Here is a 21,973-nt window from a genome sequence, read left to right on the forward strand (position 1 = left end):
GAATTTTCCGGATGTTCAATATTTGCAGCTCGGGAAATAGTTCGTCGTTCAGACTTATCATGTTGAAGCTGAAGCTTGTTTTGAAATGATGCTCATGCTGACTTGTTGCCTATGACCTGTTTGTGTTTGTGTGTGTGTTGTGTAATTATTGTTGTCAAAGCCTGTCCGAGTTTTATCAGCAGTTCATATCGCACAGGTCTGGAAGAGGAAGAGTATGCACATAATCTCGCTTTGGCACACTGGACTTGTACCTAAGAGCTGCTGCTGTAACCATAAACACCGTCTTGGACTTTAACGACGCCCACGCGCACGCAAGATGGCCGCTGCACGTCGTTTCTGAGCTTCACACGTGTCACATCCCAATTCGCCTACTTATACCATGCACTAAAGTATGTACTCGTTTTTCTTTACAAAAGAGTTCACAAGTACCGGGACACACAACCGAACACGTCACGTAACGGTAGAGAACACTGTCGGCGTAAACAAACTCCTCGTTGCATTTCAGCCTTTATTAATTCGTTATTCCTTATATAATTTATCCTACATCGTTCCATTTACCGTTCCCTCACTTTATTTTTCCCTTACATTTCATTTAGAAAATACGCATGGTTGACGTTACTCATCGGCCATGTTTGCAGGTTAAAATCGGCAAAGCAAACTTTGACATAACTCCTCCTCCGTCCTTCACGCGAGGAGGATACTAGGCAAATTGGGACGTGTTTGGGATCTCGATCTAGCAGATGTCACTTTTAGTCCTCGTACGTTGGCTTTTCCCGCACGCCCGGTGCTGTTGGGCTTTTCCCGCACGCCCGGTGCTGTTGGGCTTTTCCCGCACGCCCTATCGACACTGTGATACATGGCGATATTTGCTTCATTCGATTATTTACTCCAGCGGCCCGTCGGTCGTGTCAGCCGTGTGATAACGTGCTAATCGTTTTTAAACCATCGATTGTAGCGATTAATCACAGTCAGTACGTTTACACGGACAACAATAATCCAATATTAATACGATACTCTGATTAAGAAACTCCCATGTAAACAGCGGTCTCTGATGACCTTAATCCGACTAATGTCACACTCGAAGTAAACACAAATGGAATTAAGACGTGTGGGGTATTCCTGTTTTAGTCGCTCTATGGAAGTGCGTTACAGACATGTACAGACCTTAATCACACTAACATGGGGTGGGAGTTCTCACCGCATTTTGCGACAGGACACGTGTAAACCTACGGCAGCGCTCAACCGTTTGATAGCAGACGAGAGCACGGCTGCATTGATTTATATGAGAAGATTTTTAATGAAGTGAGGCCACGTCCAGTTTTTTCAGATTGTGTTATAAATAGCAAATTCACCCCGCTGTTTCCCCCTGTATAATAAATACTCCTGTACTTCTGCACTCTAGCTAATAATAACCAGATACGAAGTACAGTATAGTATAGTACAGAACAGTATAGTACAATAGTGTAGTATAGTATGGTAGTGTATAGTATAGTACAGTAGTGTATAGTATAGAAAAGTATAGTACAGTAGTGTATAGTACAGTAAAGTATAGTATAGTACAGTAGTGTATAGTATAGAAAAGTATAGTACAGTAGTGTATAGTACAGTATAGTAAGTAGTGTATAGTATAGAATAGTATAGTAGTGTATAGTATAGAAAAGTATAGTACTGTAGTGTATAGTATAGTACAGTATAGTATAGTAGTGTAGTGTATAATATAGTACAGTATAGTACAGTACAGTAGTGTATAGTATAGTACAGTATAGTATAGTAGTGTAGTTTATAATATAGTACAGTATAGTACAGTACTGTAGTGTATAGTATAGTACAGTATAGTACAGTATAGTAGTGTAGTGTATAATATAGTACAGTACAGTAGTGTATAGTATAGTACAGTATAGTATAGTACTGTAGTGTACAGTATAGTACAGTACAGTAGTGTATAGTATAGTACAGTATAGTAGTGTAGTGTATAATATAGTACAGTACTGTAGTGTATAGTACAGTATAGTATAGTACTGTAGTGTATAGTATAGTACAGTATAGTATAGTACAGTATAGTAGTGTAGTGTATAGTATAGTACAGTAGTGTAGTGTATAATATAGTACAGTACAGTAGTGTATAGTACAGTACAGTAGTGTATAGTATAGTACAGTATAGTATAGTACTGTAGTGTACAGTATAGTACAGTACAGTAGTGTATAGTATAGTACAGTGTCGTATAGTACTGTATTGTATAGTATAGTACAGTACAGTACCGTCACTTGTCCTCACCAGACGACGTCCGATCTCTCACCATGTTCCTGTCCCAGTTTAGGAGATAAAGATGCGTGAGGATGACTGGCTTCTAAGTCACGTGATTCATCAAAGGTTGAAAGATGGCGCACGGTACTGAGCCATGCATGATTACACACTCACGCTCTCTCTCTCTCTCTCTCTCTCTCTCTCTCTCTCTCTCTCTCTCTCTCACACACACACACACACACACACACTCTTGCTCTCTCTCACATACACTCTTGCTCTCTCTCTCTCACACACACACACACTCTCTCTCTCTCACACGCTCTCTCTCTCCCACACACTCTTGCTCTCTCTCTCTCTCACACACATACACACTTTCTCTTTCACTCTCTCTCTCACACCCTCTTGCTCTCTCTCACACACTCTTGCTCTCTCGCACACACACACACTCTTTCTCTCTCACTCTCTCACACACACACTCTCTCTCTCACACCCTCTCACACTCTCTCTTACATGATTTCTCTCACACGCACTCCCTCTCACACTCTCTCACACTCTCTCTCTCTCTCTCACATGCTCACTCACACACTCTCTCACCCACACATGCTCTCTCTCTCTCACTCTCACACACGACAGAACGTGTTCCGTTACATGAATTATGAATCAGGCGTAATGTTAAGATGGTTAGTTTACAGCGTGAAGCGTCACTGTTTGTCACCTTAAATGGTGTCTTTACTCTGTTAGTGCTAAACAGCATTGAGTTGTGTGTGTGTGTTTTTGCTGTCTAGAAGTACACCTGAGGATCGCAGCACAACACTTTTTTTTTTCCCTGCTGCCTTTTGAAGCAGCTGTTTCCAGAAGCGTTTATTCTGCTGAGATGAAAGAAAAGAGCGTGCAGTTGCTGTGTGCTTTCACCTGGGCTCTCTTCATCTGCAGGTGTGTGTGTGTGTGTGAGAGAGAGAGAGAGAGAGAGAGAGGCTTCAGCATTCAGAAAAGGATTCAGTTCCAGAAAGAGTGTTATTATTGTTGTTGTTTAAAGAATAAACGGATCTTGAATTCAGAGCTGAACTGAAAAACCCGAACCTGCGCATTTTTATAAAGATAAAAAAAAAGGGGTTACCGTTTACTAACATGACCTCGGATCAGGATCGCACACGTTCATGGTGAACTTTATAAGCCGTCGTCACGTCGAGCATACGAAATATTGGAACAGTGTTACATTCACCAGGACAGACAAACACACACACACACACACAGTGTTTCCTCTGCCTGTTTGCGTGTGTGTAGTGTTTGGTTTTGAATGGAGAGAGCGAGAGGGTGTGAAAGGGAAACCGCCTTGTCCTGTGCTTCTTTTTTTTTTTTTTTTTTTTTTGTTCTTCATTGAGGACTTGCTGCCCCCCTTCTCCACACACACACACACGCACACACCCCCCCCCCCCCATCTGACCTAAAGTAACCTTTCTCTCTCAAGCGCAGACTTCTGTTGCCTGAAGTGGATGAACGGATAAACATTATTATTCTTATTCTCAGTAAAAACTTTCTTCATGTTCTAAATAAAACCTAAAACATCATCCTGAAACTTGAACACCTTTTAAACACATGATGCAGACATCAGGAACAGGAAAGAGGCACAGCCTGCTTCCTGAGAGAGAGAGAGAGAGAGAGAGGGAAAGACCGTGAGAACATCCACAGTGGGGCTTGAAAGTTTGTGAACCCTTTATAATTTTCTGCAGAAATATGACCTAAAACATGGTCAGATTTCCAGACGAGTCCTGAAGGTAGATCAAGAGAACCCAGTTAAACAGATGAGACAAAAATATTATACTTGGAAATGTATTTATTGAGGAAAATGGTCCAATATTACATATCCGTGAGTGGCAGAAGTATGTGAACCTTTGCTCTTGGTATCTGGCGTGATCCCCTTGTGCAGCAACTAAACGTTTGGGGTAAGTGTTGATCGGTCCTGAGGAGTTTTATCCCGTTCCTCAGGACAGAACAGCTAAAACTCTGGGATGTTGGTGGGTTTCGTCACATGAACTGCTCGCTTCAGGTTCTTCCACAACATTTCTATCGGATTAAGGTCAGGACTTTGACTCGGCCGTTCCAAAACACTCACTTTATTCTTCTTGAACCGTTCTTTAGTAGAACGCCTCGTGTGTTTAGGGTCGTTGTCCTGCTGCATGACCCGCTTTCTCTTCAGATTCAGTTCACGGACAGACGTCCTGATATTTTCCTTGAATTCATTCTTCTGTCAACTGGCAAGTCGTCCTGGACCAGATGCAGCAAAACAGGCCCGAATCATGATCCCACCCCCACCATGTTTCACATATGGGATAAGTAGTGTTTTCCTTTCTACAAACATGACGCTTCTCATTTAAACCTAACATTAGCCAATGTGAGAGAAGCTTTTAGCTGCTTAGAAGTTACCCTGGGTTCCTTTGTGACCTCCTGGGCTATTACACGTCTTGCTCTCGGAGTGATCTTTGTCGGTCTCCACTGCTGGGGAGGTGAACAATGGTCTTGAAGTTCCTCCATTTCTACACAACATCTTTAGAGATGGTTTTGTGACCTTTTCCAGCTTCAACAACTCTTTTTCCGAGGTCCTTAGAAATCTCCTTTGTTCGTGGCATGATACACTTCCACAAACGTATTGTGAAGATCAGACCTTGATAGATCCCCGTTCTTTAAATAAAACCGGGCCAGTGTGTCCTTATCTTTTGATTACAGCTTGTTGATTGTGTTATAAATCCCCTTCACTGTGTTTATCTTGCTGTAGTTGTCTATGCGATTGTAGGGGTACTCTCTCTCTCTCTCACTCTCTTTCTCACACACACACACACACACACACACACACAGGATGCTGTGTTGCCTTTCTCTACCATGAAGGGGCCCCCAGCAGAGGGTCGTTTCCAGGGTAACGCCTTTCTCTCTGTGACCTTTCAGTGTCTTCCACTACAGGAAGGTTCTCTTTAATAGACATGTGTAGATCAGTGTGTGTGTGTGTGTGTGTGTGTGTGTGTGTGTGTATACCTGGGTTCGATCCTGAGCTCAGTTTGAGCGCGGGGTTCCGTTTTAAAAACACGTGCTCAACCGCTGTCGGATTTTTACAAAAATGCACGAATGTGGTTCGTTCACGTGGAACCTACGTACGCGTCCGAGTCTAATCGATTCAGTCTTCCGATTCGGTTAAAGTCTCGTGTTTTACATCTGCACTAAATAGCAACGTGGCGAATCTTCGTGAACCGTGAGATGGATCGGACAATTAAAAAAAGATAAAAAAAAAATGATATCAGAATGTGTGTTGTGTGAAAATTGTAGGTCATGTGTGCTGGGCCAATGGAAAGACTTCGTGCACACAGGTGTGTTAACTGTAACGTTGAGCGTAATGCTCATCCAAACAGGGAGCGATGAGTCTTGGGACATATCTACTGACAAGCAGGCGTGTGTGTGTGTGTGTGTGTGTGTGTGTGTGTGTGTGTGTGTCTCCACACGGCTGTGTGTTTCCGCTTGCCTGCAGCACATCAAAGTCTATCTGCAGAGTGGGAGATAAACACTGCTGCTCTCCTGAGTGTTTCCAGAGTGTGTGTGTGTGTGTGTGTGTGTGTGTGTGTGTGTGTGTGTGTGTGTGTGTGTGCACATGGCAATGTTGTTCGCCTGCCAGTGAACTATTGTCTTTGTCTTTTTAGTCCAGGTAGCTAAGGGTATTGTGTGTGTGTGTGTGTGTGTGTGTGTGTGTGATAGTTAAATGCTCTTCTATGCCCTTGTGTCTATTCCTATTCATTACACAAACTTGAATTTTATTTAGTTTGACTCTCAGTCATGAGAGGGTGAGTGCGTTACTGACGGAGCGAGAACTTCACACAGCTTAAGGCTCTAGTTCTGTTTAAATTTTCCACCATTTTGAGAAGTCGTGATATTTTAAAGGCATCTGCGTGTTTTGTTTTGTTTTCTGGACCCGATGCTTCCTGCACAGGAGAGTTTGGCATCGGATAACGCGATGGGTTTAAAATCCATCACGCTCGTCCCTGTTGCGAATTTCACAAAGGCCGGGTAACGCACGTCGTGCGATTCGATCTGCGCGACCGATCGGCACCTGCCGACCGTCATGCGTTTTTGCGCGGATCTTACTTCGACACGTTCCACCTACCTAAACGTCGTTGTAGACCAAGTACACGCCTTCATGGCAGCGGTATTCCCTAACGACACTGACGCTCTTTCAGCAGGATGATGCACCCTGACACACTGCAAAAAATTTTCAGGAACGGTTTGAGGAACGTGACAGAGAGTTCGAGGCGTTGACCCGGCCTCCAAGTTCCCCAGATCTCAATCCGATCGAGCGTCTGTGCGACGTTCTGGCCTCACCTCACAACTTACAGGATGTAAAGGATCTGATGCTAACGTCTTGGTGTTAGATACCACAGCACACCTTCAGAGGTCTTGTGGAGTCCATGCCTCGATGGGTCAGAGCTGTTCTGGAGGCACAAGGCGGACCTACACGATATTAGGCAGGTGGTCTTAATGTTACGCCTGGTCTATATGTGTGTGTGTGTGTGTGTGTATATATATGTATATTCACTAGGCATAACCACAACGCTAGAGCTCCTTTCAGATTAGACACGTGTCGAGTGTGTTCACACTACGCTGCGAACCCACCGTCAGGAAGTGGCTCCTCGACTTTATGGTATTGATCAGAAACATTGTGGGTATTGGGTCAGCTCAGTGAGGAGGATGTGAAGAGAGCGTGTTGACGCTCGTTCGCTTTTATTCCCACGAGGCGTCTGGAAACGTTTGGATTTCCTAACTCCACACACACACCCACATACGTTAGGTGTATAAAATCGACTGCGCGAGCTTTCGGAGCGTCCGCCGACGCGGCGTCTGCTGTGGTCCTGAGCAGAGACACTCGAGCGTTCCCACACTTCTCTCTTCCCGTTCTGGATCAATCCTGACAATGAGGGCCAGTGTGTGTCCTTCAGACGTTTTAGAAAAAGCCCGTCTTACCTTTTCCCGTCGCGCTCAAAGAGGCTCCTGTTCTCCTGACAGAGAAAGAGAGGGAAGTGTGTGTGAACTTGGAGTATCGCTGGTTTATTTTAGGAGGTATAGACAGAGACGGGCGCCTAGGAGCGAAGATACGCGCTCTCACACACACACACACACACACACACAGGGTCCCTCTGATACTGTACACATTTTGTACACATTCCATGTATATATTGATGAAACTAACGAACGCTGTTCGCTTTATATTTATACGAATAGCTATATATATATGTGTGTGCGTGTTTGTCAGCTGTTTGTGGACCACGGCTTCAGAAGAAACAAAGACGTCCGAAGAAACTCCTACAGAAACAGCTGGTCTTTATTTGGGGGGGTTAATCGGAATCGTTTCATCGATGACGGCTGCGTGATAGTTACTCTTGAATGTGACCGGTTCATTCTGAACACAGTCACGTCTCCACTTACAAAAGGGGTGTGCATACTTGTGCAACCAGGTTATTGTAACTTTAAAAATTGATTTGATCTTCTTTTAATCACCAAAACCTGCCATTTTGACAGGGGTGTGTAGACTTTTTATATCCACCGTAGATAGATATTACAGTAGTGTCTACGTATTACGTCGCTAACCTTAGACAACCCAGACAGGCCACGCCCATAAGTGACAGCGTAGCGGTCTCTACACAGTGCACGCCCATGAGATATGAACACGAGTCTATGCTTGCGACTCTGAACGAAGGGCAAATCATCAATTTAATTAATACGTCCAAAATCCTTTTAAAAAGTGTGTGTGTGTGTGTGTGTGTATAATATTCACAACACATATATTTGACTCTTCTTTGGACACCCAGGGGTCTGTGATTTTCTTTTTAAACTAGGTAATTGTTTACCTGTTTATTTCTCCATCCATTTTCCGTACTGCTTATCCTACACAGGGTCGCAGGGAGCCCGGAACCTATCCCAGGGGACTCGGGGCGCTAGGCGGGGGACACCCTGGACGGGGTGCCGACCCGTCGCAGTGCACACTCGCACACACCCGTACACTACGGACAAATTTGGAAATGTCAGTCATCCTACAACGTACGTCTTTGGAACGGGCGGAGGAAACCGGAGTACCCAGAGGAAACCCCCGGAGCACGGGGAGAACATGCGAACTCGGCGCACACAGGGCGGAGGCAGGATTCGAACCCCCAGCCTCAGAGGTGCAACGCTAACGGGCTAACCACGGAGTCCTTGTAGCCTTGTAGCTCCATGACTCCTAACGTGTAGACGTATTATTGGACGCGGTCAAATAGTGTCATGTCTTTTAGGAACGTGTTTATCCGAAATATCCAGCGTTTCACCTGTTCCCTCAATCCTCAACTGGAAGTAGAGTTGCGTTTATATTTATCCAAAACAAGGGACCGTCGAAAATGACCGTCCTCAACCCGCCTACTGTTATCATGACAAACTTTTATCTCGCTCCCTATTTACGCGTCCTTTTCGTATCACCGTTTACGAAACGTACAGCGTTTACTGTACGTAACTGATCGATTATACGCTCTCGCGTGGATGTTTCTAGTTCGTCTGTTTGTGCATAGACGGGTTTTACTTTCTTAGAAGAGCTCGCTTCCTTCGTCTTTGTAGTGTCTAATTAGGAATCTCCACGAAACGCGCACCCGAGAGAGCGTTTCCTGTCTAAAAGGGGAGTCGGACAGCGTCTTAACACGCCCCGTGGTGACGGAGCATCTGATAACGATGTGCCTGTTTAATTCCCCCCGCAGCGTTTGCCTCCGAAATCCAGGACACAAAGAGAGGAGTGTGCTGTATTGTCCTTTTCTTTATGATCCCCCCCCCTCCTTCTCCCCCCCCTTCTCTTGTTCATTTGGTTCCACATATTTTGTGCGTAACCGGAGCCTGGTCTTGATCTCCTGATTGGGCGTCTGTAATTCAAACCTTGACTTGGTAGTGGCGTACAATCCCCCCCCAGCCTCTACACGCACAGGTCTGAGATCAGCTGTGTGGCTGTGTGTGTTTATCTTCACAGAGGTTCAGATAAGGATCTGGGCTCAGCGTGATGTGCAGAGGTGTCACGTGCTGAAGAACACGTGTTCTGAGAGAGCGCTGCGGTATTTACCTGCTTCTGTGATGAATGATGTCTCGTTTGGAAGGCAAGCTGAGCTCCCTTATAGGGAATCCCATAATTCTGTTCAGCGCATCTTCATTCGCTAGTTACAGCCAGCCCTGCGTTCAGACCAGGACGTAACGAGCCGCTGGTGGCGCTTGTAGACGCGTCTCGTCCATCCAGTGTCTTCTTTCTTTCTTTCTTTCTTTCTTTCTTTGAGAGAGAGACGTAGTCGGAATGTATTACTAGAGTAAACCTAGCAACTCTTTCACTTCCCTGACTCCTGGCTCCCACAGTCAGGTCAGACTTCTTTCCTGCCTAAAGTCGGAGCTTGATGTCCGATGTGTCTGAGCTGGCGCACGCCTTGTACATCGTTCCTTTCAGTTCCAACGCCTGAAAATTACCGTTACACGATTGCCATGGAGTCCGTACAGGATTTCAGAGTTTTTTTTCTTGCTTAATTTTGCTGCTACTTTTTTCAAAATTTGCGAGGATTTCTGTGTTATTTATTTATTTATTTATTTATTTTTTATTGCTAAAAACTACTAGAATCGGCGAAATCACACGAAATAGTTTCGCACACTCGTTTTTTTTTTTTTTTTTTTTTTTTTTAAGCTGTACTCGTTTTCGACAGACGTGAATCGAAGAGGGCTGAAGGCGTCTCGGCCCAAATCTGCAATCCTGTAATATTGAAAAATCATAAGCTCCGCCGAATATATCGCAAAGTCGCGATTTTCTGTATGGTGGTGTATCCAACTTTCTTTTTTTTCTACCTGACATCTCGTATTTAATGACGGGATAAAATGGAACTCATAGGTTTTTTTTTTTTTTTTTTCTAGGACGTGAACGTCCAGTGCACTGGATGGATTTCGCCATTGAGGCAGCCCTCAAAATGGCCGACTCGCCTATACCTTGATTTTGTTTTGTTTTAAGGAGAGAGAGACTGTAGAAAAGAGGGAGGAAACGCTTCCTGGAGTGTTTTTATTTGTATATAGAGAGAGCGAGAGAGAGAGACAGAATTTTTTCCCTATAGAATCTGTACCAGAAACTAGTTTTAAGGATGAAATCTGCTACATGTCAGGATTCATCACTTCTTTGTTATAAAATGAAATAGAAATGGAGTGAATTTTTTTTTCTTTTTCGGAAAGCCGTAGGAACTCCAACGCCGCTTTCACACCTGTCCGAATCAGAGCGGATTTGTCTCTGTGGGAGGGGCTTGCTCATTTCCCCTGGTCAATCACAGAGACACTAGCCAATCTGAACTCCTTCTCTGAGCTCATGTATGCGGAAGAGGGCGGATAGCGCGTTCCTCCGAGCGTGTGACGCTACCGCGTGACCCAGCAGTCTGGAGAAAGCGCGGTTGTCGGATCCGTACTCGCGAAACCCTTTCTTTCATCGGTTCCGTGGAAAAAGGTAAACCCTCGCCATTGGAAATCAAAAGGTTTCAAAAGGTATACGTTCACGCCACGTCGTTTAAAGTAGACAAAAATGCCCGATCTCGTTTTATGATGACTTATCGAACGCCCGCTGCAGTTGGACGAATCGATGACGAGACGGTTATATAAATATTTTTTTATGCGGCTTTTGGACATTTACAGGTTTCCAAAAGAAAACGTCTTTAGTTCGAGTTTTCCGATCCTGGACGTTTTGATTTGTCTGCGATCGCTTCGTCCGTTCCCTCAATCCTCAAGATGTTCTACGCGGGAAGCGCGTCTCCGTACGCTTCGAACAACTCTGGGCAAGACGCAGAGACACGGCTCGGGTTCTCTCGCACAGACGGAAACATCTGGAAGCACTCAGACGGTGGGTAGAGAGAGAGAGAGAGAGAGAGAGAGAGAGGTGTAAACGTGTCTAGAAAGTAAAGCAGGATCAGATGTGCTGCAGCGCTCGCATTCGTGCCAAAGAGACGAAAGGTCGCGAGTTTGATCATGTTTGCTCAACAATTGTTGCCGCTCTCCGAGGTCTCGTTCTCACGATCTTACTTTTTTCTCCCCCCCCCCCCGTATTTGTCTTCCTCGACGATCCAAGAGACTTGTTTTATTAGAAACATCTCCGGGTTTCTGGGTCAAGGTTTGAAATTCCGTGTCGTGGCTTCAGTACGTTACGTTAGAGTTATCACGTTATCGCCTCACGCTGATCCACTTTCACGCCACAGAGCTGGCGGATCCTGGAGTCTGATTGGTCCGAACGGAAAGTTTTATATTCACGGTACGCGTTATCGTTTCTATGGTAACGGTGTGTTCAGGGCGACTGGTACGACGGACGACGTTCTGTAAGGAACCGTTTACAGAAGGAGTCTCCGGCGTTAAAGCTGCAGCTGAGCGGTATCCGAGACGGGAAAGCCTTTGATCTTTGCGGGTCCTCGGTAACGAGTGAGAACACGGAAACTCTGGGGGGGGCGGAACGACCGTTTGTTTATACCTGCTGTGACGTTTTGCGGGCGTTCTATAATATTTCCTGCGACCGTCGTTCTTTAATAAAGCTTGTAATGACTGAGGGTTTGTGAGGTGGTACGACAAAGTAAAACACTTCAGGACGTGCTGTTGTAGGAAAATAATCACCGATGGCGTGGTAACAGTGACTTCGCTTCATCACACCTTGCTACGGTTAATTCTTTTCCTTTAATGTCAATGTTTAATGTTTAAGCGAATGTCATTATGGATTAGCCGGGACTGTGACGTCACTGTGGATAAACCCCGCCCCCGTCAGTGACGACACTGTGGATAAACCCCACCCCCGTCAGTGACGACACTGTGGATAAACCCCGCCCCCGTCAGTGATCAAGGTGGACAAACCCCACCCCCGTCAGTGACGTCACTGTGGATAAACCCCACCCCCGTCAGTTCTGATCAATCAGATTGATTTTGCGTGTGTGTGTGTGTGTGTGTGTGTGTGTGTGTAAGCGTGTGTGTGCATGCTCCGCTGTCTCAGAAACAGTTTCCCGGTTGTGTAATTCAGAATCTTTTTGCTGAGAAAAAAACTGATGTAAGGTTTTTTTTTTTTTGTGGTCTGAGTTCCTCGAGAGTCTAACTGCAACGCAAGTGTTCTTATTTCTCCCCCTCACTGACAGCTGTGACTTGTCGGGTCATGCCAAAGCTGTGTGTGTGTGTGTGTGTGTGTGTGTGTGTGTGTGTGTATTAGGCTTTTGTGGGCTCATCGTTGGTATTTTTTGGATTTGAGTTTCATATCAGTAAATATTTTCTCACTACATCTCTCTTTGTCTGTCTGTCTCTCTATCGCTTTCTGCCTGTCTCTCTCTCTCTGTCTGTCTCTTTCTCTCTGTCTGTCTCTTTCTGTCTGTCTCTCTACCTATTTCTATCTGTCTGTCTCTTTCTGTCTGTCTCTCTACCTCTTTCTGTCTGTCTGTCTCTCTCTGTCTGTCTCTTTCTGTCTGTCTATCTGTCTCGTTCTGTCTCTTTCTGTCTACCTATCTCACTCTGTCTGTCTCTTTCTGTGTCTGTATCTGTCTCTCTACCGCTTTCTGTCTGTCTTTCTGTCTCTTTCTGTCTATCTATCTCACTCTGTCTGTCTCTTTTTGTCTGTCTGTATCTATCTCTCTGTCTCTCTGCCTTTTTCTGTCGGACTGTCCCTCTCTCTCTCTGTGTGTCTGTCTGTCTGTCTCTCTATCTGTTTCTGTCTGTCTATCTATCTCACTCTGTCTGTCTGTCTCTCTCTACCTCTTTCTATCTGTCTCTTTCTGTCTGTCTGTCAATCTCACTCTGTCTCTTTGTCTGTCTGTATCAGTCTCTTTTTGTCTGTCTGTCTGCCACTCTCTCATGATATGTCTATTTCTATCTGTCTCTCTGGTTTCTCACTCATGCAATATTCCTCTCTCTCTCTCAGTAGTATAAATATTAGCATCTGCTCCGGAGCTGACGTCAGAGCAGCTCTCTGTCTCTCTCGTGCGTGTGCACACACACACACACACACACACACACACACACACACACCCTCTTAACTATAAGCTTCACACACATCCCAGCGTTACAGTGTACTACAGCACACACCCTGTTCACTGATCGTAACCACATACCCAGCAGCATCAGCTCGGCGTGGGCGTGTCCTTGTACAGGCTACTCTGTGTTTATGTCTTTATAGAGCCTGTGAGCCTTGTCATTTTGCACCTAAACAGGAAGTGAAAGCGTCTGACGCTCGGGAGTTCATGACCACTTCCTGTCCTTCCTGCGTGATGTCTTGAGTGTGTGTGTGTGTGTGTGTGTTAAAGTGTTTGATCTCTGACCGCTAATAAACATGTGTCCTTGTCTTCCTCACAGGTCAGGACCCTGAGGGTTTAGCAGTGAGGCTCTCGCCGTGGCCTGACGCTGGAGTCGTAAGTGCTTTACACACACACTGACATTATATATAGATGTATAGAAACATATTGCACGTCTTTAATACACACACATCCTCTTTGTGTGCGTATGTGTGTGTGTGTGGATGTGGCCACTATGAATGAATAATGCATGGCATGTCATGGTTTGCTGAATTAAGTGTAAACTGATCGCATGGGTGGATGTGCTGTCATTGATGAATTTTTAACGAGAGAGAGAGAGAGAGATGGTGTTGACTGCTGCAAAAACGTGAGAGGTGAGAAACTATTTGATCATCAGTATGCGTCTAGCCGCGTGCGTAAGTTGTTGTTGGTTCCTTTCACCCACTTTAAGCTCATTCCTCGAGTTCTGTTCTTAATCCGGTGTTAATACTCATTCAGTTTTGCCTCATTAGTGTATGTAAACAGGAAGTACGGTGTGTAAACAGGAAGTGCAGTGTGTAAACAGGGGGGGAAATACATATACACACACACTCTCTCTCTCTATCCTGGCTACAGAGAGCAGATGATGTGATTAAGTCTGATTTGTCATGACTGTAGAGTTTCACTAGAGGGCAGTGTTGTGGAAAATACAGGATGTAGTACCATGTTTCCTGTCAGGAGAGACCGTTCGTCTCATCACACCGAGTGTGTATCTGTTCTATGCCTTACAGGCTGTTCACATACTCACATTATTATTCATTCATAAGTTCATTTATTTATTACACACTGTAGAGCTGCCTGTCTGTCTGCTGAGCTGCCTGTCTGTCGAGCTGTCTCTCTCTCTGTCTGTGTGTCTGTTGAGCTCTCTGCCTGTTGATCTGTCTTTTGATCAGTCTATCTGTATGTTTGTCAATAGAGCTGTCTGTCTATCTACAGAGCTGTCTGTGTGTCTGTCTATTGTTGTGTTCTTGTTCTGATCTGTCAGTCTGTCTTTTGATCAGTCTTGTCTGTCTGTCTGTTTGTCAAGAGAGCTGTCTGTCTGTGTGTCTACAGAGCTGCCTATGTGTCTGTCTCTTGTTCTGATCTATTCGTCTAAAGAGTTGACAGACTTTCTGTCTAATAATCTGTCCGTAGAGCTGTCTGCCTGTATTTCTGTCTGTCTGTGTATATAGCTGTCTGTCTGTCTGTCTCTCTGTTGAGCTTTCTGTTTATCCGTCTGTTGATCTGTTTGTCTGTCAATAGAGCTGTCTCTTTATCAGTCTATAGACTATGTTTATTGACCCGTCTGTCTGTTTATTGACCTGTCTGTCTTGCCTCTTATTTGCCATGGACCTCCGTATCGTACAAACGTCTAAGTATTGTAACACGCTATGCCAAATAGTCCATCCTTATCTCTGTATTTGTTTATTTCTCCATCATGTCCAGGCCGGTCAGCAGCAGGTCAGTGTCTCGACCGGTCTTAAAACCACACTTCCTGGATTGTGCGTAAGGAAGTGATGTCACTTGCGCGCGCGAGTAAACTCTGAGAGTTCAATCTTCTCCTCCCCGCAGTCGTTCAGTCCGGTTTGTGTAGCAGCACTTTTATGAACAGGTTCGTATTCGTGTACGCGAGCCTCATCATCTACGTCACCGGTCCTTATTTTTCCAGCTGTGGGCTGGTGAAATATCACTCGTGCGCTCCAGCTGTGTGTGTTCTGCTGCTTTCGTTGACTCGCAGTAGTGCTGATTAGCGGGTGGCGTTGCGTTCGGCTGCTTTGCCGATAAAAGAACGAGTATGCCGTGCGGAACGATGGATGTTGTGTAGAAAGGGGGAAAAAAAAACAGCGATATGAAATGTAATCCATGTTTTGTTTTGTTAGAGACCGTTGGCTAAATTGTTGCCCCCTGCTGAGCAAGAGCAGCATTACTTCTTTTATTTAGTAAACAGGAAACACCGATACCGTCTTCGGTAAAGAACGTGCGCGTGTTTCAGTGCTCGCCTTAATGAATCGCTCGCATGCTGCGATGCTTCATCGTGAAGACAACTCCTGGTTAGTTTCACTGCCATTATCAGTCACGTAAAATATCCAGGTCATTCGAGTGCAGGAGTGTACACCAGTAAACAGACGCAATTCAATTATGGACCGTTAGCATTACACTGATGATGGGGTGTGTGTGTGTGTGTGTGTGTGTGTGTGAGTCAGCAGTAGGATGGATTTTACTGAGTTTTACTGTAGCTTTTCAGCATGACGCTGCTGAATGCGTCTAAAAGCCTCTTATCCCTGCGGATCGATAGAAATGCATGGCGCTGACACGGTGGAAAGCAATATTCATAAATAATGAACACCTCAGCCTTTCACCTCGTCTCTCTTTCCCCTCTGTCGAAAGCACTTCAAAACCACCGAAACTGAGACATGCTTACATGCTTGAACTTTAACCTTGTGGCAAATACCCGTCGACCTTGAAGACCAGAATTTGATTAGACTCGATAAGCGCGAGGCACATTTAAACACTAACGATGCGTGTTTTTTGGTCTTGACGTAGCTCCTAATTTTATTTATTTTAATTGCACGTGTCTGACTGAAAGTTATTCCGAAAAAGTATTAGCGCCGCTTTCGGTAATTAGCTGAATTAGCCTTCACCCCAGGGAGCCCTCGAGACTGTCTTCCCAAATCTCTATTATTTTTCTCGTCCCATTTAGAAAAATATATATATATATATTTCCAACCCAGACTCTGTCACTCTATCCCACTCTTCCTCTGTCTCTCAGTCCTCACCTTGAGAGGTGGTAACTGCAGTCCGTTCCCAGCGAGTCTGGCCTGTGCACTGCCACACACGTCCTGCTCGACTGAGCAAAACCGGCCGGCTGCATATTGAGTAGGCAGGATACACGGAGGCGAGAGGGGACTCTCCTGGGGGAAATCGAGGATTATTCTGTGGCATTACATTGGTTACGGGGTATGGAAGTCACTAATGGTGCACAGCTTGCTCTTTCCTGCCAGACTTCTTTAAACTTGTGAGGTGGAATGAGCCAACAGTCGATTATACGACAATTAATAAGTTCATTTGCCAGCTCAGTTGGCAAGTGAAGTCTCCTCCAGTCTACTTTCCCAGACTCATTTCTTTGCTTGTAAGTCTACTTACCCAGACTCATTTCTTTGCTTGCCTAAAGGTAGCTAACCTAATTTAACCCTGAAGTATGGCAAATAACGGCAGTTATAAAAAAAATATCACGTTTTCGACAATAATAAAAACAATTGCAGTTGTACGCCTTTTGGTGCTTGGCCCCATAACTAGTGAAGTACTTTAATACAGGGTAATGAAAATAAGCGAGTATTGGAATCCTCTAAAAAGAGACAACATCATTTTTAGTATGAAATGTTTCCCAATCATTTTATTTTGCCAATTATGGGATGTCGTCTTCTCTCTGGGAATAAAAAAAAATCTTTCCAGAACAGCCAGAAGGTATCCTTTACTTGTGTTTGTGGTTGGTTTGGGAACAAGGAGCACACGCTGTAGTGTGTCACACACTCTAAATATAAATATATATATATATATATATATATATATATATATATATATATATATATATAAAAATGAACTAAACGGGCCATGTTATATGGAACGTATGTGATATATCCAGGCTTCTAGATATACGTACTTGTCCACCATAACGTTTATAACATCACATGTAAAAGTACAGTACAAGTTCAAGAACTGGTCTTAAAGTGGTGTTTGTGGAGCACAGACAAGGGGTACGGGGTTTTTTTTTTTTGTTGTTTTTGTTTTTTTAATTCCGATGGTGAAAATCACTCTTGAGCCCACTGTTATCACAGTTATTAGATTTCTTATTGAGTTCTAGTAGTCGTCACCCTGACTGGTGAACTCAATGGTTCAAATGTCAGACCTCATTAATCGACTTGAATCAAAAGGTTTATGGCACCAGTAAACGAGCCAGATATTTGAATAGTAATTTCATCTGAACCGAGACCTTGAGTCCTTGAACTTGTTTTATTTATTTATTTGTTACAGTTTAATGGGTCGCTAAAAGTTTGAGAACTGCTTTAAGGTGGACGTATTCGAAGGTAGAAAAGGTAGTCTCATCGATTTATTTGAACTTTGTCGAGCTGAACTCTGTCCCAATGATAGCAGATTTCTGTACTATATATATGAAGTCCTTCATTATTGTGTTTTTTTTTTTTTTTTCCTCCCCTGTGTGTGTGTTTGTCTTAATTCTATCCCAAACCGTTTATTTACCCCATACAGCTGTCTAAATTCATATTAGTAGAGCATTCGGTCCTGCTGTTTTCCTTTATCATGCAAGGTGATCTGTCTGGTTATTATTCTCAGCCTATTTATAGCGAACTGGCCTGTTGCCTGGAGCTGAAGTGCCTGCTACGGACCCTGAAACGAAGCCCTGTTGTTGCACACAGCAGCAGCCCCCTCCTTCCTCACCCGATGGGCCAAAGTCTTCATCAATGTCTCCGTATCAGCCCTGGTTGAGATTTGCTGATGAATTGGATGATTTGCAAATCTCCCACAAGGCTCTGGGGAGTCCCCTAACTGCGGGTTAATCAGGTCGGAGTGCCCGAGATCACCCACTCTGAGGCGTGATGGGGGATATCGAGCGAGATTAGGACCTAGGAAGGAAGAAAGAATGTAAAAGGGGAGGAGAATAGATTAAATGTCTGAGAGTGCTAGTGCTTTCTTTCCTTAATTTACTTGTTGGGCTCATCTTATTGAGTAGCCTTTCAGCAGAGTGTTGAACGGTTCTAGAGCACTTCCACTAACTCTAAAGCCACGTCATGGCACTTTTGTCATCCCCCCCACCCCGGATCATTTGTTCGTTTCAGCCCACTGAATTGTATTGATTCACCACAAGTGTGAGGATCGCACCCACCCTTTTTAGCGCATGTATCATCAGCCTAGAGGGGGAATGCAACTTATAACCTTCACGGAAATCATGGTTGACCTTCACCCGACCTTCTAATCAGCACGATTGCCCGAACGAGTACGACTTGCCTGGAACCGGAGGCTCGTTTGGACAGAAGTTAGCGATGTAAGGTGCTACTGAAATTGCTGTCGCGTGAACAGCGGACGCGGCAGTAATGATTTTCAGTTTTGCGGCGTCTTTGTGAGATTTCCAACAATGTTAACGCCAGACTCCTGCAGGCAGCGGCAGAGAAGAAGCAATATCCTTGATTGTGACTCACTGGAGCCAGCTCATGGCCAGAGACCAGAGTGAGGAGAGTGAGAGAAAGAGAGCGAGGGAGGAAAAGGTGGGAGGGGCTTGTGGAGAGGCCAGTATGACAAGATGCTGGGAAGAGCTGAGTGTATTGGGAGAGAGAGAGAGCGAGAGAGAGAGGGAGAGGGGACGGTGAAAAGGATCGCTAGCACCTGAGAGATAAGTGGAGGGAGGGTGGAAGTGGTGCTTTTCTTTCCATTTTTTCTGTTCGTCTAAGCAGCACTTACTGGCTGCCGGATTAGAGATCAGCTTCCCGATCTTCAGACCGTGCCTTGCTTTGTAGGTGCTTCGGGTTTCCGCAGGACTTGTTCCGGTCTCGGCGTTGACGAGGCTCTTAGAAAGTTGCAGACGAGTCGATGGGAATGCAGGAAGATATGACGCCGCCTGCTAACCTCTGCAATCACGTAACCGCTAATCGGAGAACTGTTTCGAGCTTGCCTTGGCTCTCTGATGTGGGGGGTTGCGTCTAGATTTGAACTTTTTTTGGAAAGTGGCAGTCCACTGTTGTGAACACATGGTTCAAATCCCACCATTATCTAACCCTTGGATCTCTCTAAGGTGACTTCCACCTGGCCAAAAGAAGTTGATCTTGAGACGTTCGTCTCCTGAGGTTTCGGATTATATCTCCGCGTCTCGGCCCGTCACTTTGGCTCCTGATGTGCGAGTCAATGTGCGGCTGTGGCTGTAGCTTCATCTCCTCGCTGATGAAGAGGCTCGGTCGCACGGCCTGCTGCTCGGACCTGCTGTCCTGCAGCCAGACCTCTGAACATCTGCAGCGTCTGGCTGTCGGCTGCCCACCGCAGCGTAAGGTAATCCTGTCGGGGATCTTTTCAGACCGAAAGCGACGTATTTTTGTGGTTGTTCGAACTGGCGAAACTTCACTGATCCGGTTTCGAAACATTTAATTACCACACGTTCTCTCAGAATAGTGCAACACAAAGGTTAAAAGCTTTCCCGAACGCTTGATAGACCAGGCATAGATGATTCTGCACCATTTCCTACATTAGAAGAAGTATTTCTCTGAAGTTCTACCACTGACAATCCCTCATGCATTATTCTACACTGCATATCAAGTGTACCAAGCGCTTACTAAGTCTAATATCGATTCGCGACTGCTTTTATTTGCTTTGTCCGACTGGCCTTTAGACCTTCAGTTTGTTGTTGAAGATGATATTCGCATTGTGGCCGAGACTTCTCTAGATCCACCAAGAATGTCTGACCTTGCAGTGGCTTTTTCCAATGATATTTAGCCATTGTCCAGACCTGAGAGAATATCTAAGTGTACTGCAGTAATTGATTTTGTAATGGAACCAGGTGATTTAACGGCCATCTCGCTGCCTTGACAACCACAGCATCCGCTTTGACTCGGATTGCATTCTGAATAGATGCCGTTTATAAAAGACTCTTCATTCTCCTCCTCCTCTTCTGGTTATAGACGAACGGCAGATCAATGGAAGAGATCTTTAAGTCTGTGAACATGCAGAGCCATTTCCCTCCTTGCAGGTCAAAAGGCTCGTACCGTTTAACGCTCCATTTAACACACAGTCTTTCAGGATCTCGCATAATATTTGCGAAGAGGTCACGGCGGCTTGACGTTTCGGTTTTGCTGAGCCGTCGCTTCTCGCGAGTGTTCCGACACCCCCTTCACGAGAAACTAATGGTTCAGAAAGATGATGAGTTTCCTGGGCCGTGCTAGAACTCTCTAATTGTTTTTGAGACCTTATCGTTAACGGTTTGCATGCTTCGATGGAACAGCAGGAATCTGAGGCAGATTAAGGCTGCGTTATGACACGCGTCCGTGCGTATTTTGAAGCGAAAACGTTTTTGAAATCACGATTGTTAATTGCAGTAATTCAGCCAGTTTAGGAACCGGGTAGTCTGTTAAAAATAGTTTGGCGTTTTCAATCCGCCGAGGAAATATTCTTTTACGTCTGTTGAATCAAAATCGGACTACGTGTCGTTCACGTTAATTGTCTCTCAGCGTGACGTGTAGTATAGCACGGTCAATGCCTCCGAATATTCAACACATCTACAAGGGCTGTGTGAAGACACACCCATCTTCACAAGCGTTACAAACTCGCGTAGTCTTCCCTGCAAATGCTCCTGTAATGTAGGTGGTGCTAGCATCATTTCATGACGGTCTCCACGGATACTGGAAGAAGATCGACTCCTCATCGTCCAACCTGTCTTGTCACGTTTGCAACTAGTTTGTAACGACCAATCACAGGCTCCGTATGTGGAGTTGGTCCAGCTACCGAAGCCTTCTCGTCACCAAAAGGGGTGGTGGTAGCTCGGCGGTTAAGACTTCTGATTGGAAGGATGCGAGTTCAAATCCCAGTACCACCGAGCCGCCACTGCTGGGCCCTGGAGCAAGGCCCTTAACCCTCAACTGCTCAGTTGTTTAAAAGCGATAAATGCAAGTCACTCTCTAATGCCGTAAATTTGGACGTCCCCATGACCTCCGTTTCCACGGTTTAGAGATCTTTATCTTTGCGTTTTTGACAGCACAGACATTATTTACTAAAAGAGATTCAATAACGCAAACTTAAGCCCACCAATGTGGAATATTGTCGTAAAGTGTGCTTCCAGGGCAATATTTAAGAACAAAACAAATGAAGCGGCTAGACAAATACACGCCGTACATTTAGAGAGACCTTGTAGTTCTTGTAGTGGGTTCAATCTGATGCAAGGGAGCGTGTCATAAATTATTATTATTATTTAATTTTTTGGTGGTTTGCACCAATCTTATACCGAGTATGTTTATGGCACCTATTTTAGCCCAAGACGTCGGATCAGGATGTGATTGGCTGTACTTTTCACGTCAAGCTCCAAGAGAATCCTTAGGCCGTGCGGATCAGATCTCGTCTTTGATATGGAAAATGGAAAAAACTGGAACTGATCGTGTATTCCTACTTTTCTACAATAGAGGTTTAAAGTTTCCTTCCTGAGCCCTAGCTGCAGACCGAATCCTTGAATAGCACCGGGATCGATTCATATCCTCTTGAATGAAATGTACACTCAAGGACACGAGAAAGCATTTGGAACGTATTGATAGGATTACCGAGCGAGAGAAGAGGGCTTGACTTTCGATCCTATAGCAGCGTACAGTTACAAATTCATGACATGAAGCTAATTACGTATTATTCGGAGCGATTC

At 44.9% G+C, this 21,973-nt stretch overlaps 1 protein-coding gene across 3 annotated transcripts in view; it reads left to right on the forward strand.

The window, feature by feature from the left end:
• The window catches only part of LOC128604302 (cilia- and flagella-associated protein 251-like), a 90,399-nt gene that overhangs the window by 3,600 nt on the left and 64,826 nt on the right, over positions 1-21,973 (forward strand). For all 3 annotated transcript variants that reach the window (XM_053619334.1, XM_053619335.1, XM_053619336.1), the window contains exon 2: positions 13,616-13,671. The gene's annotated coding sequence lies outside the window, so the exon portion shown is untranslated. The remainder of the gene's footprint in view (positions 1-13,615; positions 13,672-21,973) is intronic.

This window comes from Ictalurus furcatus, chromosome 29 (assembly GCF_023375685.1).
Source record: "Ictalurus furcatus strain D&B chromosome 29, Billie_1.0, whole genome shotgun sequence".
NCBI classification, from domain to species: domain Eukaryota; kingdom Metazoa; phylum Chordata; class Actinopteri; order Siluriformes; family Ictaluridae; genus Ictalurus; species Ictalurus furcatus.